We start from the raw sequence: 16,246 nt of genomic DNA on the forward strand, positions 1-16,246 counted from the left end.
TACAGGGTTAATAGTCAGTTTAGAAGGATGAGGGGGGACATGATTGAGGCATTTAAGATTATCAAAGAGCTTAACAGGGTGAAATTAGCGTGCATGTTCCCAATGATGGGTGAGACTAGGACTAGAGGGCATAGTTTAAGAATACAGGGAAGACCATTTAACACAGAAATGAGGAGAATTTTTTTTTACCCAGTGAGTTGTGGGTCTGTGGAATGCATTGCCACAGAGGATAGTGAGGGCGGATTCATTGGATAGATTTAAGAGAGAGTTGGATGAGGCTCTTGTGGGCAAGGGAGTTAAGGGTTACGGGGATAAGGCTGGAATTGGTTATTGAAAGGGAAAGATCAGCCATGATTCAATAAATGGCGGGGTTGGCTCAAAGGGCCAATTGGCCTACTCCAGCACCTATTGTCTATTGTCTGCTTAAGAGTGTGGATAAACAGAGGGACCTTGAGGGTTCAAATCCATACATCCCTCAAGGTCACTGCACAGATTGATAGGATAGTTAAGAAGGCCTATGGGATGCTGGACTTCATTAATGGGGGATTGAGTTCAGGAGTAGAGAGGTCATCTTACAACTCTACAAATATTTGGCAAAACTACACTTGGATAATTGTGTTCAGTTCTGGTCATCTCATTATAGGAAGGATGTGGAAGCTATGGAGAGGGTGCAGAGGAGATTTACCAAGATGTTGCCTGGAATGGAAATCAAGCCTTATGAGGCAAGGTTAGCAGAGCTGGGACTTTTCTCTTTGGACCGTAGAAGGATGAGAGGAGACTTGATAGAGGAATACAAGATTATAAGAAGCATAGATAGGGTGGACAGCCGGCACTGGGGAAACAGCAAACACCAGAGGACATATGTACAAAGTTAAGGGAGGGAAGTTTGGGGGCAGACATCAGGGATAGGTTTTTACACAGAGAGTTGTGGGTGCCTGGAATGCCCTGCCGGGGATGGTGGTGGAAGCTGAAACATTGGGGGCATTTAAGAGACTCAGAGATAGACAAATTGATGGAAGAAAAATAGAGAGTTACAGGGTAGGGAGGCTTTAGTACTTTTTTTTAAAGGAACGAATATATGGGTCGGTACAACATCGAGGGCCGATGGGCTTGTTACATGCGGTGTTGTTCTAGATTCTAGATTCTAGATCTCCGGTCCTGTCTTTGTGGAGTTTACATGTTCTCCCTGTAAATGTGTGGGTTTCCTCTGGACATCCCACTTCCCTCCCACATCCCAAATGCATGCTGGTCAGTAGAATAGTTGGTCATACTAAATTGCCCCACGGTGTGTGGGTGAGGGATGGAGTTTAAGTGAATTAATGGGAATGTGGGAAGAAGAAAATGGGATTGTCAGCATGGACCTTCTTAGCTGAAGGGCTTGTTTCCATGTGCATGACTTCAGTGGAATCAAGCCTTAGTGTGTGTAGCATGAAAACAAGTGGATGAACATTTTGACTGCTTCAATTTTAAAATTGACCCCAAATATAATGAGACAACATGTCCTCTGGTGCAGAAGTCAAAATCTTTTCATGGTTTATACATTAAAGAAAAGTTTACGGTTCTTCTAAATGCAGAGTTTTAACCTGACATCAAGTCATAGGCTAATTGCTGTAAGAAAGACCGAAAGAGCATTTGAACTCGAGCAGCATTTTCAAATGGCTTCAGGTGATTTAGCTGTCAAAGGTGACTTTGTTTCAAAGGTCAGGAGGGACTGCTCTTCAGTGGCTGATCAACGGGGGATGGTTTGTTGAGAGATTTTCGTATTCCAAGGAAGGAGTTTAATTCAGAATCCCTTAGTTCTCCATAACTTTCCCAAACTTGCCCAAGTCCACTCCAAACAGTCAGATCTTATCATTTTGTCCTGAAGTCGGTCCATTAACAGATGCAAGCAACTTTAGATCAGATTTTTGTTTGGGTCATTCCATAAAACAAAAACAAGATTTTAAAATGTCCTGTTGTTCGGAGCAGATGATGATAAAGGGTTGTTTTTATTCCAGGGGAATTGTTGGTGGGACCCTCGATCACGTGAATGTTTTGGATATGGTTTATGAGGAATGATCGGTGTCTGCAAGCAACAGAAATTGGTTGAGTTGTTAATGATGTAGCGAGGAGTCGAAGGGTGCAGAGAGATATCAACCTGTTCAAAAAGTACAAGGGGTGTAGATTAATTGGATGTAAATTGGGTAGCCCGGATTTGTGGGCCGAAATGGCCTGTTGGATGTATGGTGAAATGGGCTGAGCAAGGTCATGATAAAGTTTAATCCTAGTAGATGTGAGATGGTGCATTTGGGAGCCCTATTGAGGCTTGGACACACTTCATGAATTGTAAGATTTGTGAGAATATCGATGAAAAGAGGAACCTTGGAGTGCAAGTCCAAGTTCCTTGAAGGTGGTAGAGCTGAAAGATAATATGGCTCAGAAGGTACATGTGATATTGGCCCTCATTTATCTGGGAATTAATATCAGAACAGGGAGTTAATATTCTAACTGTGTAAAACGTTGTTCAGACATCAGGGAGGTACTGTTTGCAATTCTAGTCATCGAGCTATCAGAGAGATGGGACAGCGCTGAGGAAGATGCAGGGGAAATTCACCAGGACATGACCTGGGATGCAGCATTTTAGGAATAGGGAGAAACTTCTTGTTGTGTTGTTCTGCATTCATTCTCATGTAAAAACATGTGGCTGTTGTGTCTACAAAGGTGACTGCTCACACCGATTTTAGCTTGCAAGTTCCTTTCACCAAGGTGACAGAGCTGTGCTTTTTGCTCTTCAAGATTCTCTTTTCCTCATCTGAACAAATGTTGCTGCTTATGTTGGTTCATCAAGCAGGATGATCCAATGAGTGCCCCCATTTCCCCCAATCTCTCTTCCCCTAGAACCACCAAGGCCAACATTGGTGGCCTAGACAGACCTGGAGTGGAGAGCTGAGAGGTCATAAAGGACCACATGCGGGTGTAATGAATGATGTGGTTGGATCAGAATAGCTGCTAATAGATAACCTCAGACATCTTGCAATGCATCTTGCTACATTTTTCTGTCAAAGCCTCAAATCGTTTCTTAATATACCTGAAAACAAAATTTCTGAATGCCTTTGGAAACAAGAAGGATAAGAGATGGTTTAATGTGCTTCCAGAATGGAAAATTAATGAAAAATGCTCAAATGGGCTGGAGAAACTCAGCAGGTCACGCAGCACCCAGAGGAAGTAAAGGGTTACCAACATGTTAGGTCCCGACAAAAGGCTCTGGCCAAAATATTGGTGACCGTTTACTCCCTCTGGATGCTGCGTGACCTGCTGAGTTTCTCCAGCCCATTTGTGCAATGCAATTCAGCCCCAAATTCTGCAGACTTTCTTGTTTAACATGAAAAGGAACACACTGGATGAACAAGATTTGATGAAAGTTTAGTCGCAGCAGGCACTCTTGTGGATGAGTTTACTGGTATGGATGGTGAAAATTGGCATGCAGAGAGGGTATTAGTGAGAGGTAACAACAGCATCGATGAGGTCTCAGCTGCAGACCAGCTTAGTCAGATGAGGTGAAAGTAGCTTACCATATTGCTGGACTGGATGAGTGGGTTCTGCCAACCAGTTCTTATTCAGATGTTGCACAGTTCAGGTATTGTTCCAGCTGTATTGCCTGTGCACTGACCACTGTTCTAAGGATTTCCTAATTCATTTTTTATGAATACATCAGTGTCCACTTGTAGATCAATTTTCCTTTTGAATATTGGAGCAAACATTTCTAATCATGGTACTGTACATAAAATCTGCTCGGAACAAAATGCCTGAACCTCACCAGACCATTCTTCTTTAAGGCCTCTTTTATTGCAGCTGCCAAGTTACAAGCGTTTTGTACTCCAGATCTACACACACACACACATGAGTAATTGGGTTTCTTTAATATCTTTACAACTGGTGGAGAGAGTATTTTCTATCATCCCATCAATCTGAGCTGAATTGAAACCCAGGTCCCAGAAGTGGGATTTCATAATTTTAGGCAGCAGACTAATGTTATATGCCCTCTTGTTTTGAAATGGCTTTCAAATGATGATGTTATTCCACTAGGAGAGAAATTTGCACAAAGCATCATCTTCTAATCCACCTACTGAAATTCAGATCCATTGTCCCCAGTGGAATAACATTTTGGAAGCAGTGTGCAGATGTTTCTGAATATCTGCTCAGTGAAAGAACCAAGGAGGAGTTTTACTGAGCGAATTACATGTAATATACAACACAGAAATTGGGCAACCAGTTTATTACCTGCATTCCGAAACAACTTTTGACAAGTGCAGCATTGAAAACATCCTTTCAGGGTGTATCTGTATGGGGGGGCGGGAACTGCACCACAAGAAAGAGCAAACGATTGTGAGTGTGGCTCAAGTCATTATACAGTACCCCCCACCCCTTCTATATTGACTCCATCTATAACTCCCGGGGCCTGGAAAAAGCAGCTAACATATTATTTCAGATTTTGGATTTCAGATTTAAGTTTTATTGTCAGAGAACATGCATGATATTCACATACAACCCTGAGATTCTTTTTCCTGTGGGCGCAGCAGAATTGGTAGTGCAAAAAAAAACTGTACACAGCATAAACATGTAAACAAAGAAACGTAAACAGATAATGAATGGAAGCTGACTGTGCAAAACAGAGAGAACAAAAAGAAAGTCAATAACGTGCACAAGTCCATGAGTGAGTCCCTGATTGAGTTTGTCGTTGAAGAGACAGATGGTAGAGTGGTAGCAGCTGTTCCTGAACCAGGTGGTGCAAGTCTTGTGACACCTGTACCTCTTCCCTGATGGCAGCAGCCAGAGAAGAACGTGTGCTGGGTGGTGAGAATCTTTGATGATTGCTGCTGCCCTCCGAAGGCAACGTTCCCTCCAGATGTACTCAATAGTGGAAAGGGTTTGCCTGTGATGTGCTGGGCTCTGCCCACTACTTTTTGGAGGCCTTTACACTCAGGGGCTTTGGCGTCCCCATACCAGACCATGATGCAGCTGGTCACCACACATCTGTAGAAATTTGCCAGGGTTTCTGGTGTCAGACCAAACCTCTGCAAATTCCTGAGGAAGTCGAGGCACTGACATGCTTTCTTCATGATACCAATGCTGCATTGGGTCTGTTACAAGCCCAGAGGACCCCAAAACCCAGCAGCAATAGATATTCACCAAGACAAATGGTTACTTAAACAAAAGTTGCTTTTAATTATCTTTAAACATGACAACAGAATCACACTTTAACTTATCACTATTAACTTAACTAAACTAACTTAACTCCTTTATAATTCTAAGCGCACGTGTGCATAATGTGTGTGTAAGTTCAGAAAAGTTCTTGGGTTCACAGTCCAGTCTCACTCCTCATTCCTCCAAGTTCACTGGTTGCAGGCAACTCTCATACTTTGCACAGAATTTAACATTTATAAAGTTCATCAGGCGTTGGTGCTTGAAAGGTAAATTGTTACCATTCAGGAAGGTTCTTGTCAGTTTTCAGAGAGACATTTGTTGTTCGCTGAACACCTACAACTGATTCCTTTTTAATCAGCCATTTCAGTGTCTTACCAATGAAACTTGCCCCCTCAGGGTTTTCCAGATGATAACCTCTTCCTTTCAGGTCACCACAGAGTTCCTTTTTGTTTCTCTTATTTCAAGTGAAACATTAGGCAGCCAGTACTCTCCTCTTGCATGAACCACAAGGGCTTTGACTAGGGTGAATCAAGCACTTACAAACCCATCTTCCAAATGGGTTTCCACAAGCTTGCCAGCTTGTCCTGTTCCAGTCCCAGCTGCTGCTGCTGAATGTAAAACTGCAGAACTGAATTCCTTCTCTCTCTCTCTCTCTCTCTCTCTCTCTCTCTCTCTCTCTCTCTCTCTCTCTCTCTCTCTCTCTCTCTCAGAGAAAGCCTGTAACAACAAGTTCCACTCCAGAGAGTCTGCAACTCTGACAAGTTCTTTCACCTGTTTCCTTTTCGTGAACAACAATCCATTAGTGATGTCTCTTGGGCACTCTCCAAAGCTTTTGCAAAGGCTTTGGCGCCGACATGTCTAGCATGAGCAGAGCTCCAGTATTTTAATTAAGATCAGTTTTTAAGTGTTTGTATGTGACCTACACTAAAAAAAACCTGTCCCAATTTATCTCCCAAAAACATATCTTTATACAATACAAACACAGCATATTCTGTCACAGGTCCAGGAAAGATCCTCTGTGATAGCGACTCTCTTTGCTCCTCTCTTATCAGGAAGACGATTTGCAAGTTCGGGCTCATGCATCACCAGATTCAAAGATAGTTTATTTCCTTCTGTGATCAGGTGCCTGAATGGACCTCAAAAGAGTACATTTATGTTGCCTTGGCTTCATGCCAACTGACCTTCCTTTGTAACTGTGTTTTACTTGTATTATGTATAAGGTGTCTGCAGATCAACTGGCAAAACAACCTCTATCACTACATCGTGGTACATGTGACAATAAACTTGAACCTGAACTTCAGCTTGATATTTTTGACTCAGGCAAACATTGACATTAAATCCCACAGGAGCAACAAGAAATTTGCCATGTCATGAATTAGAAGATCAAAACACAACATCATATCACGTCAGGGCAATCAAAAGGATCTGAAACAATGAGCAAACAAGAGAGAACACTTGAGCCTCATTCGTATTTTTACTAATGTACGCCATAATGCATATTGATTAGATTATGACAGCACAACCAATACAAAAGCAAATGGAAGCTATAGCTCAATGTGACAAACAAGTCCATTTTGAAAGATGTTCAGAAACAAAAGAAAATCTTTCTCATTCTGGTAAGGTCCAATAAGTGCAACTGTAAACTTGGCGGTCACCAAAACTCAAAGCACATTACTTAGCTGAGGCACCGAGATCTACCTCCATTTTTCTTTGACACCAGGATTCTTGCCCCTACATATGATGCCAACAAGTTGAGTCAGGACTGGGTTCAAGTGAAATTTAAAAAAAGAGAAATATTGGAAATACTGACCAGCTATGGTGTGAAGATTAATGAGCCTTTCATTAGTGATGAGAGCTCATGAATCTGAAAGGTGAACTCTTGGTTTTCTCTCCGTTGGTTTTGCCTATATTGCTGACCATTTCCCATACTTTCTACTTAAATTTTTTTTTTTTGCTTCTCTGTGCCCTTAAAATGCCTTTGGCGATCAGAGATTCTCACTTGGATGATAGAACCATAGAGCCTACAGCATAGAAACAGGCCCTTCAGCCCTTCTAGCTTGTGCCAAATTATTTTCTGCTTAGTCCCACTGATTGGCACCCAGACTATATCCCTCCATACCCCTCCCATCATGTAGCTGTCCAAATTTTTCTTGAATGTCGAAACTGAGCCCGCATTCACCTCATCAGCTGGCAGCTCGATCCACACTCCCACCACTCTGTGTTTAGAAGTTCTCCATAATTGTCCTTTTAAACTTTTCTCCTTTTACCCTTAACCCATGTCCTCTGGTTCTTGTCTCACTTGACCTCAGTTGAACAAAACCTGCTTACATTTCCTTTATCTGTATCCGTCATAATTCTGTGACCCTCCATCAGATCTCTCCTCATTCTGCTGTGCTCTAAAGTCCTAAACTGTTTAACATAGTGGGATAGCATATGTTAGTGTCTTTAGAAGATGAGAGAGAGGTTGATAGGAAATATCTTTGTTTTTTTCATGCTTTCATTATCAAGGAGACATATGGCACAGAAGCAGAACTTGCAGCCCACTTGATCCATGCCAATCAATAAATTTTTTAATTTAAATTTAGACATACAGCACAGTATAGGCCATTTCGGTCCACGTGTCCGTGCTGCCCAATTACACCCAATTAACCTACAACCCCCTGGTACGTTTCGAATGGTGGGAGGAAACCAGAGCCCCCGGGGAAAACTTTAGCAGACTCGGGGAAAATGTACCTGAACCCAGGTCTGGTCCGGTTCCGATCACTGAGGCTGTTAAGGCTTTGCACTAACTGCTACGCCAACCATGCCACCCACCCCAAGCAAGCACAGTTTTACAATTATCCCATTTTATTCTCCTGACAGTCCCATTAACTCCTTTCCACATTGTCCCACTGTATTAGGAAGGGTTGTGGCTGTCATGTGAAAGCACTGCCCCCTATATAGTCAGAGGACACACCTGCTGCCAATCAAAGTTTGGTTCCACCCCACCATTGGTGCACACCTTGCTGTTGGTACCATGTAAATTACCTGGACTGGACTCTCCAGCCTGTCTGTACTTGGCCTTGAGCCATTGGCTGTGGTAATTAGATTAACCCTCCTGGCACTGAGCCATTGGGTCCCTGTAAATGATCTGGCCTGGACCCTCCTGCACTATAAAGGTGCCGTGTACTCTTTGTTCTCCCTCTTTGCCAGCTTGGAACCACCCTGCTTCACTCCAGGCCTAGAAACATGGAAAGGTGCTGGAGGAACTGTTGGTAAGATGTGCACTGTTAAAAAGGGTTGGGAGCATTTAATTAGTGTTCCTTGTAGCATAGAAAAGGGGTGGTGGGGCATAGTAGTGATTTTTTTCCTTGATCATTGTATGTACCAGTTCATTGTATATATGTGTGTGTATATTTTGTTCCCACACTATTTTCACCATGTTCATTATTAATTGTCCGCTATTTGCCATGGCTGCTATAAAGTGCATGAGTGTGTGTGTGCTGCATCTGTTATCATTTCCCACACTTGCCTTCTGTAAATAAAATCCTTCCCCATCAAAACTGGGTTCAAAGTCCTTGCCTTTGAGGCCTACCAAACTTATTTCCTCACTGACAACACTCAGTCACCCATACAGTAGGGGGAAACTTCGTGGGGCAATCACTCTAGCAGCACAATTTGGGGATGTGTGAGGAAAATGGAGCATCTGGAGGAGAGTTACACAACCACAGAGAGAAGGTGACAAATCTACACTGACTGCATCAGAAGTCGGACTTGAACCCAGATCACTGGCTCTGTGAAATAGCATCTTTACTTCTTTATTAACCCTTGTTTCATTACAGCACAGAACCATGGGCATGTCTAAGACATCCCATTCATCTATGTAATCCTTACCATTAAATACAAAAACATCTGCATATATGGCTTTTGTTACTCAGTGGCATTTACAATTCACTCTTCTTTATACATATCCCATTTTTGAGTAGGGTTTTTTGCACTACCAATAGGTAGTAATTCTGCCTCACCCTGAGGAAAAGGAATCTCAGGGTTGTATGTGATGTCATGTATGTAGTCTAATGCTTAAACCTGAAATCTGAATGAGAATAAAAGCCTTGCATACAGAAAATGAGTCGAATGTCTAATGAGGCATTTGGTGTGACGTAGGCCTCCCGATGGTCCCTGTACAAACTTGAACTCTTAACAGGACCTAAATCTGTTCAATCCATCTGACTGAGGCAACAGGACCACTGGTTTTATTTAAAGAGAAAATGGAAATTGACTACTAATTGCTTTATTCCCCTTTTTATACAGTTGGTACATTTTCTACATTCCTGACTGCTTAGAAATGGGGAATAATTTGCTTAATTATAGACCACGAACACCTCCGATTACTCTTTCACCTAGAATTACAGTAGTTAGCATATGAAGATATGTTGAGTGTTAAGCCCCAGTACAAACCCACAACAGCATCAGTTCCCAATAATAAAACAATTAACATGTTCGCTGTCTAATGACCGTCTTAAAACAGTTTATATTTAAGAAAGGTACATGAGATTTTTGTTCTCTTCAGACTTGGCAAAATCTCTGCTTGTCGATGGCTCAAAGAAAACCAGCAAGTCCCTCCCCGCATCAATTCTGAACAATCTATCACCTGAACCTTGGGCTTTTCTCCAAATTAAATCACTTGTCCTTTGCTGCATGCATTTTTGCTCCATTTCACTGAAATGCAGCCATAGAAAGACACAGATGATCAACAAAAAGCAACATGGAAGTCTCTTGCTGGGAGGGGTGATAAAATTAAGGCTAGGTGGGTGGGTTGTGTTAGAAAGAGTGAAAAGCTTTTGAACTCGCAGCCAGAGACAGCCAGTCACACAGATGCTTGGTTCAAAACTTTAATGGCTTTTTTTTTGCAGCTCTGTGCGTATTTTATTCTAGTTTCTGCTTCACTGATTCTCCGCTTTACCCATTTTAAAATGTTAGCGGCTGCCCATAGTGACACGATAATTCCAGACCAGAACAGGAATGATTAGATAATCACCCTTTCATTCTTGCTTGGATTGACAGGAATTAAGTTTACACATGAAATTTGGATTATGCCACTATCTTCCACTCGCTGAATTTCACTGCCAACATCTTTGCTGCGTTTTTGGACCTGAATCTTTGATGCAGTTTGTCGGAGCTCTCTTCTATTGGCTGAATGAATAATTCGACTATTTTGCTGTGCATGGGCAGATTAGGGTATGAGGCAGTTTAACTGGCTAAGATGGTGACCATAACCAGGAAGCCATTATAAAAGTTAAGGAAGAGTAGTGGACTCCCAGATCCGTATTTCCCATCACTCATCCAAACTCCACAATCAAATATATGGAACATCTGATAGGAAATCTGACCACCCTCTGCAACTACCAAGAACCTTTTGATTTTCTTTTTCTTCAGGTTTGGTGTTCCACAAAGCAATTACTTGATTATTAATCACGTGGCTGTTCTGACTGCTCACCTTATCAATGCCTCTTAGGACCTGATAACTTTTAAATACAGCTCAGGAACAGGCCAGTTCGGCCCGCAAGTCTATGCCGCCCAATTTACACCCAATTAACCTATACACCGGGGCGTTTCGAATGGTGGGAGGAAACTGGAGCCCCCAGGGAAAACCCATGCAAACATGGGGAGAACGGACAAATTCCTTACAGACAGCATGGGATTCTAACCCAGGTCCGGTCCTGATCACTGGCGCTGTGAAGCCATTGTGCTAACCACTGCATCAGCCATGCTGCCCAAAACCTCTATCAATTCATCCCTCAGCCTCCTACACTCAAGAGAAAACAACCCATCCTCTCCACATAGCTCATAACCAAACAATGTACTGGTAAACCCTACCCTTTCAATGGCTCCACATCCTTCCTGGAATGGGGCAACCAGAATTCCGCACAGTACTCCAAGTGCAGCCCAACCAACGTTTTATACAGCCACAACACCACTTTTGTACTCAATGACCCACCCAATGAAGGCAAGGTTCTTGACCATCATATCCACTTGTGTGGCCACTTTCAATGAGCCCACAGATCTCTCTGCACATCTATGTTCTCAAGAGCTCTGCCGTTAACAGTCTCTGTTCCATTTACATTTTTTTTAATCTCAGTAAATATATTATACTCGCTCCTCCACTAAATGCAGAGCTAGTGGCCAAAGTAACTTCCCTGTCTCTTTGAATGTTTTGCAACCCAGATTGAACATTCGGTATAAGTGAACCAGACAACTGAAGGGAAGGCAGTGGAGAAAGCAGGCAGCTGATGTTGGGCATTGTTTGGTTTGGAACATTTGATTAAAAACCAGAGAGCAGATGGGACAATTACTGGGTGGAAGGATGGCTACATTAGTAGAAGGATAAAACAGTTGGGAAAGGCCTATTCTATACATGATTTGAATTCAGGAGTTATTTTCTCTATATGTGGACACCATTTCCATTAAAACTATCAAAAGGAGGAACGTTATTGCTCAAAGAGGCTGCACAATGTTGACAAATTATGAACTTTCCTCACCAATTATGTGTTCCTTTCACTTGTTCATTTCTTTTACCAGGTTATGTTAGAGTAGTCTTTTCAAAAGGCTGATATTCGTTCCTCCATCCCCCACAAGGTGGGAGAGACTCCAGAAATAACACATTCATTGTGGAGGTAAGTGCTTTTAAAAGTCTCCTGTAACACATCTGCTCCAGAGAGAAGGTTTGCAAAGTCAAAAAGGATTACATTTTTTTCTCTCTCGTAAGTACAGTTGAATCATGGTAAACATGCAACTTATTTGCCAAGGAATGTTACAGTTGGATGAGAAGCTCTGTAAATCCAAGGTTAAGAAAATAACCCAGTTTCCTGAACTTTAGAACCACAGCTCATTGATCATGCACTCAGCTATTCAACCTGAGAAAAGAGAAAGTGAAGGAAATTACTGGTCCATCTCAGAAAAATTCTTCTCTCTGTGACATTCAAGAGGTGGAGGAATGAATTTGGTAATACTTAGTATTGAAATAGGAAACTGGCTCTGCCCAAGCATTTGCTTTGTAAAGAAAACTTCTAGATCGATCTCATTCCTCCCACCCCACACTTGTAAACCACACTATCTATTTTGAACCATGTGCCCTCTACCCCATAAATAATCAAAATTGCTGTATTAAATATCCCCCTGTATTAGACCAATCAGATGAGATTTTTCGAAATGTACCTCTGAAAGCACCAATAATATTGCAAAACACCTGCTAACGTGATTGGTTATGCCAGCATAACTGGAAGTGTAACACAAAAGTCTGCAGATGCTGTGATTGTAGTAAGAACACAGAAATGCTGGAGGAACTCAGCCGTGAGAACTCAAGGTGTGAGCGAAAAGCAGGTAGACACATGAATAAAAAGGCAAGGATGAAAGGACGGGGAGCAACAGGCAAGAGGTGATCATTGGACATGGATAGGAGAGAAAAGGTGAGTATTGATCGAAGGGGCAGCTCTGTGAATACAGAGTGAGAGGAAAGGAGTCAGAGGGAAAGGGAGAGAGGCAGAGTTGGAGGAAAGGAGCAATAGGGATGGGGAAGTAGAGACGAGGTGAGGAGGCTAACAGAAACAGGTGACGTTGATATTTAATGCCATCTGGTTGTGGAGGGTGCCCAGACAGAATATGAGGTGTTACTCCAATTCACACATCATCTCAATCTTGCAGTGGATGAGACCATGGACAGGCATGTGGGCATGGGATTGAGGCGGGGAATTAAATGGTTAGCCACTGGGAGGTCCCCGCTATTGTGCTGGACAGAGCAAAGGTGTGAATGAAGCAATTTCCCAGTCAGTGACAGGTCTCTCCATTGTAGAGGATTACAATGGGAGCACCGGATGCAGTAGATGGCCACTGCAGATCGAAAGTGAAATGCTGCTTCGCTTGGAAGGACTGTTTGGGGCCCCAAATGGTGGTGAGGGAGGAGGTGTGGGTGCAAGTGGGGCATCTCCTAGAGTCACAGGGGTAGGTTCGAAGGGTGCGATTGGTGGGAAGGGAGGAGTGGATGAGGGAGACATGGAGGGAGGCTCCCTACGGAAGGCAGGAAGAAGAGGAGAGGTGAAGATGTGCTTGATGGTGGGATCACATAGCAGGTGACGGAAAAGGGAGAGGTTTATATGTTGGATGTGGGGGCTAATAGGTGAGGAAAAGAGGAATCCTGCTCTTGTTGCGCATGAGGGCAGAAGGGGGTTGGGAAGACATGCGGGTAATGGAAGAGATGTGGGTGAGGGCAGAGTTGATGGTAGCCTAGGTTGAAAGTCAGCTAGGCCCAATAGTGGCATGCTGATACCTTGCATTAGAAAGTTATTGACTTAAATTCCTTTCAGGGACTTTACTCTCCTCTCTTTTGGGTGAGTGAGCAAGATCTTCTGCTCCTTGAGGTAAATGATATTCTATTTAAAAAAGCAGTTAGTTATTTCTATTAGTCCAAACCAAGTGATGGAGGCAGATACACCAGCATCCATTAAAAAAACATTTGGAACCCCCTATTCATGGGAAGGGTATGGGCAAGTGGGACTAAACCAGGGGGGCACATTATTTAGCATGCTCAACCTTGGGCTGTGTGTACTCCCAGAAAATACTTCCTCCTTAATCAAAGTGAAAAAAGTGAATTCCTTCATTATTCGTGCATGGCTGATTTGTGGGAGCTTTCTGTACATAAATTGGTTGCTGTGTGACTGCTCTTCATAAGTGACTCATTGGCCGTAAAAGTGGTGGAAGGCTCTACCTAATCATTTGCTTTATTTTCTCTCTTTTCAGCATGTATCGATCTTACAGGATACACTGAGGAACAACTTCTTAATGGGCACCTGTGCATCATCATTAACCCCCCTCCCATCTATACAGTCAGAGGAGGTGGGTTTCTTCACCACAAAGAGGCAATGCTGGTTTCAGATTTACTGTCAGAGTACACACACGACATCACATCACATACAACTCTGAGATTTCTTTATCCTGCAAGCGCAGCAGAATTACCACTAAATATTAACTGCGTGAACATGAAAACAATGAAAAAGAACTGTAACAGATAACAAATGTAAACAAACTGACTTGTGCAATGCAGGGAGAGCAAAGAAAATTCAATAAAGTGCACAGGTCAGAGTCCTTAAATGAGTTTGTCATTGAGGAGTTTGATGGTGGAGGGGTAGCAGCTGTTCCTGAACCTGGTGGTGCAAGTCTAGTGGCACCTACACCTCTTTCCTGATGGCAGCAGCGAGAACAGAGCGGGTGCTGGGTGGTGCGGGTCTTTGATGATTTCTGCTGCTCTCCGACACCAGCGTTTCCTGCAGATGTACTCAATAGCCAGGAGGGTTTTGCCTGTAATGTCTTGGGCTGTGTCCATTACCTTTAGGAGGGCTTTATGTTCAGGGGTATTGATGTCCCCCTACCAGATCGTGATGCAGCCGGTCAGCACACTTTCCACCACACACCTGTAGAAATTTGCCAGGGTTTCTGACGTCATGCCAAACCTCCCCAAAGCCCTGGGGAAGTAAAGGCACTACATATAGTTACATTGATAGGTTGAACTCTAGAAAGCGAAACTGTGTAGAAAGTGACTGCCTCAACAACACCCACCCACCACCCACCACCTCAGCTCCAAATGAGCAGAAATCCTCATGTCCTGTTTAAAGTGTTAAAAGCCAAAGCCAAATCCAAAGAATATGAGCTGCTATTCTAAGGTTTTTTTGTTCATTTTAGCCAACATTAACAAGGTGACATCATCAGCTTTGACAAAAGGACCTGCTAATGAACTCCCCAAGGCAGGTAATGGCTGTCCTCTATAAGAGGAAAAACATCAGCCTGAGCTTCCTGCATGGATGAAATTATTTTAAAAAAACACACCGAGAATTAGATCTCAAAGGAATATTGCATGTATTAAATATAATTTAGGTTCCATGCTTTTTTATATGATTATATCAGGAATTCTGTACATGTTGTGGCCCTTTGGTGGTGAATGGGAAGTGGTCTCATTGGCATTCTGTAGCATGGAATTGATCCTGTCATTTTAATTCTGTGCTGAGATCAAAATTGCATTTATCTAGTCATCTGTAGCATTCGCACCTACACAGCGTGGCTCACCCACGCAATGAGAGAACTGGCCCCCGCAGTCGCAGACGGGGAAGAAACTGGCGACATCCAGCGGGGTTTTAGATGCGGGGCGAGCCTCGCACTGGAAGCCCACATCACTTCCACCTTGCTGGACGCGGGGGGGAATTAAAGGGAAAGGGTGTGGGCGTTTGAATCACAGGACTTTTGGGGTTTTGAGTAAAGGCTGGACTCGGCTCGTTTCTTTCACACTTCTCGCTCAACACGGCCAACCTCCATTGCTCATTGTGGCACACCACCATACATCTATATTTAAAATGTATATCTGCTCATGCAGGAGTATATCTCACCCCCATACCTTGACCCCAGATTATGGTTACTATCAATTTGAGCATGGTTGAAATTATGTGCATTGGATGGGACCAGGAAATTCTTCCCCAGAGCCTACACTGCTTTCATTTGGACCATGTCCAAATTCCACCAGTCGCAATTATATTTTTTTAAAGAGACACAGCACAGCAAACATTCCCTTCTGGCCCATGAGCCAGTGTTGTCCAAGTACATCATCTGACTAATTAACCAACTGACCCTGAATGTCTTTAGAATGTGGTAGGAAACAGTAGCCCCCAGAGGAAACCCATGCGGACATAGGGAGAACGTATAAACTCCTTACAGACAGTGGCAGATTCGAACCTGGGTCGCTGGCGCTGCCATAGTGTTGTGCAAACCGTGCCTGCCTGCACCTTTCTATGTCTCTCAATTTTTCATTCAGTTAGAATGCATCACTCTCAGAAGTTTCATATGATCAAGCATCGCCATCAATTAGGATGAAAGGGTTTCAAATTTCCAATGTGCTTTCGGTGAGCAAATGCTTCCTGAGTTCACTCTTCTCTGGCCTGGCTCTTTGCCATTTTATTCCAGCTATCCCTGTCGGAGGAAATACTTTCTACATATCTACTCATAAGATTCATCAGTGTATGCACCTTAATTAAATTACCCCCCC

General features: G+C 43.1%; 1 long non-coding RNA gene across 1 annotated transcript in view; it reads right to left on the reverse strand.

Moving 5' to 3' along the window:
- Nucleotides 1-11,719: 11,719 nt before the first annotated feature.
- LOC138762611 (uncharacterized) overlaps nt 11,720-16,246 on the reverse strand; it is a 32,186-nt gene continuing 27,659 nt past the window's right edge. Inside the window, exon 4 of the long non-coding RNA XR_011356973.1 lies at nt 11,720-12,077. This is a non-coding gene — a long non-coding RNA (uncharacterized lncRNA). The remainder of the gene's footprint in view (nt 12,078-16,246) is intronic.

This window comes from Narcine bancroftii, chromosome 5 (assembly GCF_036971445.1).
Source record: "Narcine bancroftii isolate sNarBan1 chromosome 5, sNarBan1.hap1, whole genome shotgun sequence".
NCBI lineage: Eukaryota > Metazoa > Chordata > Chondrichthyes > Torpediniformes > Narcinidae > Narcine > Narcine bancroftii.